The sequence below is a fragment of the Chlorocebus sabaeus genome, unplaced genomic scaffold (assembly GCF_047675955.1).
Source record: "Chlorocebus sabaeus isolate Y175 unplaced genomic scaffold, mChlSab1.0.hap1 unalloc_scaffold_743, whole genome shotgun sequence".
In the NCBI taxonomy this organism is placed as follows: Eukaryota; Metazoa; Chordata; class Mammalia; order Primates; family Cercopithecidae; genus Chlorocebus; species Chlorocebus sabaeus.
Window position 1 is genome coordinate 45,930 of NW_027328085.1, and position 7,684 is coordinate 53,613.

The 7,684-nt window shown below is 49.2% G+C and overlaps 1 long non-coding RNA gene across 1 annotated transcript; it reads left to right on the top strand.

Moving 5' to 3' along the window:
• Positions 1-655: 655 nt before the first annotated feature.
• On the top strand, positions 656-6,131 carry LOC140711367 (uncharacterized). Its single transcript, XR_012092542.1, has 3 exons — positions 656-1,098; positions 3,682-3,807; positions 5,552-6,131. It is a non-coding gene; the product is annotated as an uncharacterized lncRNA (long non-coding RNA).
• Positions 6,132-7,684: the final 1,553 nt, after the last annotated feature.

The following is a 7,684-nucleotide window of genomic DNA, read 5'->3' on the forward strand; positions in this document are numbered from 1 at the left end:
CTAGCTACTCGGGAGGCTGAGGCAGGAGAATGGCGTAAACCCGGGAGGCGGAGCTTGCAGTGAGCTGAGATCTGGCCACTGCACTCCAGCCTGGGTGACAGAGCAAGACTCCATCTCAAAAAAAAAAAAAAAAAAAAAAAAAAAATACCTAGCTTTTCTAGGCAGAGGTCTCTGCGACCTTTGGCCATGTACGTGTCCCTGGGCAGTTGAAATTAAGAGAATGGTGATGACTTTTAACCAGCAAGCTGTCTTCAGGCACTTATTTAACAAAGACACATCCTGCACAGCCCAAAATCCATTAAACCTTGAGTCGCCGCAGCACGTGTCTCTTGCAAGGACAAAGTTGGGGGTAGGGTCACAGATTAACAGCATCTCAAATACAGAACAAAATGGAGTCTCTTATGTCTAGTTCTTTCTATATAGACACAGTAACAGGCTGATCTCTCTTTCTTTTCCCCACAGAAGTGTTAGTTTTTTATTTGTTCAATCATTTGGAAATGTAAAATCCATTCTTGATTCGCAGGCCACGAGAGCAGGCAGGGACAGGCTGCCCCTTGCCGACCTCTGGAATGAGCTTAGAGAAGGAAATGACAGGCTGGGCCAGCACAGCCTCCTCACAGCAAATTCGCTGCAAGGGGGTCCTTCTTAGCAACCACTTCTCATCCTTCATCTTGGCTTCAAGTGCAGTTCAGGTGGAGAAAGAGAGAACAGAACTGGCCTCAGCAACAAGAAGGAAGGAGACGCAGGGTCAAGCAGCCCTGTGGACCGATCACACTCAACATTCACACCAAGCGGAGCACAGGCAGGACCAGCCCAGGGGGGCCGAAGTGGAGGCTCTCTGGGGTGGGGGAACTCTGGGTGGGCAAGATTCACAACCTAAAACTCATATAGAAGTTCTACACAGCAGTAGTTACAGAAAACACACACTAAGAAAAGGCCAAAATAAAAATAGGACAGCCACCTTTGACCGCACCTTATCCCTCAGGAACCCACCTTCAAGCCCTGGCAGATGAAGACTCACTTCCTGATGCACTTCCCGGTGAATTATGTGGGCGAATGCATCCGAACTGTCCCCTACACGGACCCAGATCATGCCAGGTAGGAGGGTGGAGGTCGGGATCTCTCAGGCCTGAGCCTTACAGAAGCAACTTGTCAAGCCTGTTCGAGTTCACAGGGCATGTTTTAGCACAGGAAGAGTCTGCACTGACTCTGAGTGTTGGACCTGGGGCTTTGTGAGTCTACGAGCAGCCCTCTTTAAACAGCAGAGTCTTTATGAACAAAGGCCCTAACCACAAACTCCTTTCAAAATGCCCCATGTACTCCCCTCATCTCTAGGTGGAAATTGAATGAATTTAGGTTGAGACTTCTGATAAACATGGTAGATTAAGCCTTCGTGAGGACAGATGCATGGAACGGCAGCAAAGGTAGATCAAGACACAAAGCCACAAGGGAGAGTGGGAGGTGACCCAGGCAGCCATGGGGGCTGCAGGAGAACCTCATGAGCCAGACTGTGGGTGGGTGGGTGGGGGGTGCCTGACCCGGGGCCACAGAGGGACAGGGCAGTGGGGAGAAACCAGGTGGTCCTGCAGAGCCCTGCAGATGGCAGGGCTGGAGGCTGCCTCACAGTCCCTCTGAGGAGTTTGCCTCCCCTGTCTCCCCACCAAGTCAGAAGCTCAGGGAAGGAGGCCCGGGGTTGAGCGGCCAAAGCCACGGCCGAGAGTGAGGGTCAGGCCTGTTCCCAAAGTGGCGTGGGGCGAGGGAGTTTGCAGCCTACGAACTGGCCCTCCAGCCCTTTCTTCCAAAGTGTGGCTGCCCCTCGGCTGTGTTCATCCCATCTGTGGAAACTGGCCAGACCAGGAGGACAGACTCACAGACATACACTTTTGGGGACCTGTCAGTTGGGTGTGGATGACACAGATCTGTGCAAAAATGTTATATCCCGGAAATTCACTTCCTGTATCCTTGTCCCAGGCAGCTACCCCCATGAGGGACTAAACCAAGGAGGAGACCCCCAGGGTCTGGCTCCAACCTCGCTGGTCCCAACTGATGGTGCCCCAGCCACCCGAGTGGTAGAGAGGGGAAGGCAGGCTTAGGCCTGGGCAGTCTATCCTGATAGGAGAAGGTGCCGGGCCTCCAGGGTGTACGTGTGTCACAGTAGGACCACAGATGGGGAGGTGTGTAGCCAGGTGGGAGGAAATATGGGGCTGCAGTGGGGGCCCAGAAAGAGCTCTTCTGTAGAAAAGAGGTGTGTGGTCAGCTGTTTTGTTCATTAATTTCCATATTTGTAGGAGATAAACAGATCTGTCTGCTGTGCCAGCAGAAGAGTGGTCTGTTTCCACCATCCAATAGGAAAATGCAGACAGAAAACGCTAAAAATGTGGAGGTTCCCCCTGGGCCAGGGGGATTCTAGATCTTTTTTTCCTTGTTTTTTGTATTTTATAATCTTTCAACAGTGAGCATGTGTTTTTAATATACAAGTAACAGAAATTTCTCAAGGAGGAGGATGCATGGATGGATGGAAGGCCATCCCTGCTGGTGCTTGTAGAGGCTCCGTCCCCCAGGGTCTGGCTCCGAGCTCGCTGGTCCCAACTGATGACGCCCCAGCCACCCAAGTGGCACTGGGTTTCTCCTGGAGGGCCCACACGAGATGGTCATGACTTCTCCCAGCACAGCCACTGGGAACACGCCCACTCCTTCCTTGATTTCCCACCTGGCCTATTTGACTCCCTTCATCTGCTTTGGGAAATGGCACATCTGTGGAAGTGGTGACCCGGGGCTGATCTCGCCACGGGCGTCTTTAAGGAGCCTGTGTCTTTGCTGCAGACGCTACCATCATTGTCTGCCCTGCCTTCTGTCGGAGGTGGATGTGTTCTGGAATCATCTAGAATGTGATGTCACGATTCGCAGTGGAAGGCAGATGAAATCAGGCCCGTTCCTGGAAATGTGATGTATCGGAGAGTGTGTGTTTTCTTAAGGGATTCCTATAAAACTCAAAGAGTTTGACTTCAGTTTCCTTTTTTTTTTGGTATCCTGATGTGAGACATTTAAATATTCATTTGCACATTTGCCTTTACAATAGAAATAACCTCTTTCTACTTCACCAGATTTAAAAAATGCCACATATGCATTGGAACAAGTTAAGCAGTGTGGTGCTGGAAGTGTTAGATTCCCTCCCCACCACCACTGCTTTCAACCATGTAATCCAAGACAACTGCTTGAAAATTGTGCTTCCTTGTGCTTTTTAGTTTTTGTTAATTAAAAAGAAAATCTCATGCCTGTAAGCCCAGCACTTTGAAGGCAGGAGGATCACTTGAAGCCAGGTGTTTAAGACCAGCCTGGGCAACGGAACTAGACCCTGCCTCTACAGAAATTGTAAAAATAGGCGTGGTGGCACGCATCTGTAGGCCCAGCTACTCAGGAGACTGGTGGGAGGATCCCTTGAGCACAGGAGTTCAAGGCTGCAGTGAGCTGTGATTGCCCTTATGCACTCCAGCCTGGCGACAGAGCAAGATCCCATCTCTTAAAAAACAAGAACAAAAAAATGGGACCGTAATTTATGTGACATTATTGTACAACTTGATTTTATTTTCATTTTCACTTAATCCAATAATTACTTCATTGTCTATGCTTTTTTATCAGCCATGGTGTTTTAAACTTGCATTTTTTAATCATTAATTTCAGTCTTAAAATCCTTGCATGTTTGATGACTGCTAAATTCCTACATACAGAAATTCGAGAAAAAGGTGGCGCTTACAGTGGAGGCGCAAAACTCAGCCACAGTGGGGTTTTCACCCTTTACTCTTACAGGTGAGCTTTGCTCTAGTTCACACATTGGGACGCACACGGTGTTTTAGTCTCCTACTCATGATTATCAGTGTCATTTTCTTCTACTGCAGTGAACTTTAGACAAAAGTTGTTCTATGTGCTGCTTTTCACTTCTCGAGCACTTAGCCACACCCAGCAATGTCCTTTCTGGTGCAAGGATTGGGGCCAGCAGCGTAAACGGGAAGCATTCTGTCTTTAGTAAACCCTGGCTTAAGCCAGCATATTTTGGCAGAACACGGTAGTGCCTCCATCCATGGTTTTGCCTTCCATGGTTTATTACCCAGTCACCCTTGGTCTGAAAATATTAAATGGAGAATTCCAGATATAAACACTTCCAAAGTTTTAAATTGTACACCATTCTTCTAAGCAGTGGGATGAAAGCTGACACTGTCTACGGTACCTGCCTGTTGGTCACTCAGTAGCCATCTAGGTCATCAGATACGCTGTGGGTGTCCAAGAGCTTCTGTTCACAGAACGCTTGTTTTACTTAGCATAACTTTTATTACAGTATAATTGTTGTATTTTGTTAATATCTTGCTGCACCTAATCTATAGACTTTTTCATAGGCATAGGAGAAAAACACAGTATCCATAGTGGCTGTCTGAGGTTGCAACCCTGCTCTGGGGGACCTGGGACACAGGCCCCAGGTGAGGGGCTGCGATACAGCCTGAGAACATTCTTAGCTCATTTCATTTGGAGGTGCCTGATGTGGATGCAACTGTTAGCTTTCATAAACATAACACCGTTATTCTAAAATAATAAATTCTTGATTGTGTATGGCTTTGCTGCCCAAGAGAACCTGTATTCTGACACTTTTAAGAAGGAGCTGGCCAGGCATGGCGGCAAGTGCCTGTGGTCCTAGCTACAGGAGGCTAAGGCGGGAGGATCCCTTGAGCCTAGGGAGGTTGAAGCTGCAGTCAGCAGATTGTGCCACCACACGCCAGCCTGGGCGAATGAGAGCCTGGCTCGTGGATGCAGAGATAGATTAGGTAGGTAGGTAGGTAGGTAAGCAGGCACGTAGGTAGAGAAGTCGGTAGCCGTTGCCACCCTGCTGAGTTCTCCCATTTGCTGTGCTGGAAGCCACTCTTCTAGACAAGGATGGGGAAGCAGCTCACAACCCCTCTGCAGCTCTGAGTCAGGGTGGAGGGAGGGCTGGGCTCTTTCCATTTACACAAAGGGAAGTCTGGATCAGCCCCCTCAGACTGATTCCTGTACTGCCCTGGGTGTGTCCTTAAGGGAGATTAAAGGAAAACCTTTGTTTGCTTGATTTTTCCATGTGAGTCTTCTGTAATTTCCTCGTAATCTTGACCTGCCCCCACCCTCCACATCTTTCCTCTTCTGATGTCACAGAGAGGTGGATTTAAATCATCTGGGGAGGACTTTATGCAGACGGACCCTGTCTAAGAGGGAGAACGTGTTGAAAGTCTTATGTGATCGGATTTAAACTTCCACTGAGAGTAATTGAGCAATTTGTCAGGGGGCTGTTTGGACTAGATCAGATGTAAAATAGAGCTGTTAACCCATAGAAGATGTTGAACTGTTAAGTCACAGGTTTGTCATAAACTTGTCCTTTGGTAAAATGCTTGCCTATTTATTTCTCTGGGTTTCCTAGGGACCCAAAAGCAATAGAGACACTCCAATCTTTTGGGAAGGTTTACTGGGCAAAATCTGGAAAATTCACACAGCAAGACATTGACGAAGGCAAACTTTGTCTTCTCAACCGTAGATGATCCTGTCGCTCCTTCATACAAAGGTATTGTGAGTGTAACAGTGAGAATCTCAGTCCACAGCCTCGCAGATGACATTGCTGTTTTCCGAGTTCCCTCATGCACAGGCAGGAGCACCAGCTTCTGGCGCCTCTGTCCTTGCCTGTGATACGATTTCCACGTCTGACACCCTAAATATTGGCCTTGGAAACACGCTTCCCGACATCTGGGCGAGAAGAGTGCATCCTGTCATTTCAGTTTTACTGACCTGAGGCCCAGTGGGGCCAACCCACGGCAGTGACTGGGCTCATTCGTGTGGAAGGATGACGTGACCACGGCCCAGGCCTGGCCACATTACACTGTAGAGCCACTTTTGCTCACAGCATTATCAGCCTCACGCGGTCCTGAATGCATCCACGCTGCAGAAGCAGGCCTTGGTAAGAGTCAGCGTGGCTCGTGGGAGCTAGAGGTCAGGGTGTGATCTCTGGGCTGTTAGACATGACCCTGTGGTTGAAACACGTATGTGAAGTAACAGTGAGATGCACCTGTACCCTCTGGGACACGAGGGCATAGCCCACTGTGCGAGCTCCTGGGTGGCAGCCCCCCTGTGCCTGTGGTTTGTCTTCTAGGAATGGACCACTTCTTGTACGGCCTCTCCGATGAGATGAAGCAGGCCCACAGGGAGCAGCTCTTCACCATCAGCCACAAGAAGCTCCTGGCCATGAGCGATAGGTGAGTGGGGAGTGGGGAGTGGGGAGCGGGGAGTGGGGGAGACAGCGTCCGGGATTGGAGACCTTAACGGCACTGAAGTAGAAGCCAGTCCTCACTGACCTCGCCTGCCTTCCTCTCAGGTACCTCGGCACTGGGAAGAGCACGCATGGCCTGGCCATACTCAGACCCGAGAATCCCAAAATCGCCAAGGACCCATCCTGGATCATCAGGTGAGCGGCCCTGGTGCCCCCAACTGTGCAGGAGCCCCTGAGACAATAGGCCTCTAGAGCTGAATATGAAAAGTCAGAAATGCTACTGCTTTTCCAAGAATATTATATCATTCTTAAAGTGTTGCCAACTGACTGGCAAGTCAATCTTAAGAGCGACCAGGAAGATGTCCATTGAAATAGTCATACACGAAATGCCAAAGATGCACCACGTAGAATTTTCACTTTCTACTGACTGAAAGGCTTGTTTTACCTCATTAGTTCTAGAATATTTAAGAATCTAAAAATAAAGGGCAACTCTGATTTAACCTCTGCTTGAGTCATTATCTTAAGTAGCATTTAGGGCTTTTACTAAAAAACAGAAGTAAAATGAAAAGGTACACAAAGGTGTCCCGTGTCTGCCTGTGCTGATTCATGAAACTCGATTACACCGAGGCCCTGTGGGAGCGTCCTCCTAACAGACGGAAGTTCAACGGGGCGGCCGGATGGAAGCAGTCCTGAGAAGCAGGTGGGCTGGGGTGAGTAAGCGCTCGCTTCGTCTTCACAGAGCCAGAAAGGAGAGCCGCCACGCCAGCTCTTCTTGGCCGTTGGACTCTGATTTCCCAAACAGCTTGTTTTTGGGGTCTCCTCTCCCTCCACACAGCTCTCCACCGCCGTTTCTGAGGCACAGCTGTGGTCTCCTGCAACCTAGAGCTAAGAGGCAGAAACGCTGTCCCTACAGGATGTGGGCCCACGAGGGCAGCAGGGCCGTCACACCAGCACCCATGTCTACTCTGGCAAGAGTCATCAGAGAATTCCAAATTAGGTCCCAGCAAGGACCGTGGCTTGGACTGGACGAGAAACTGGCTATCAGATTTTTCAAACCCCCACCTTGGTGGTTTTAACATGCAGCTAGGATTGCAATCAAGAGGCCGAGTAGGTAAGATTCATGTGTTCTCTTTTACTTTCTAAGGAGAGCAGGAGCCTGGGGTCAAGGCCCAGGGTCCTGGCCTGCTGCTGTGGTTGGAAACTGACACATGGCAATAAACATGGCATTCCCCTTGGCCTGTGTAAACTACTGGCTTTGTTCTCCTTTTATGACTTGTGCATAGTTCAGTGATCCCTACTAAAAATATTTTTATAATCTTTGCCCACAAAAGTGCTGAGAAAACCATTAGTAGCCACCCATAGATTGAGGTTTTAATCTCCTACTTAAAAAACTAAAACGGAGGACTG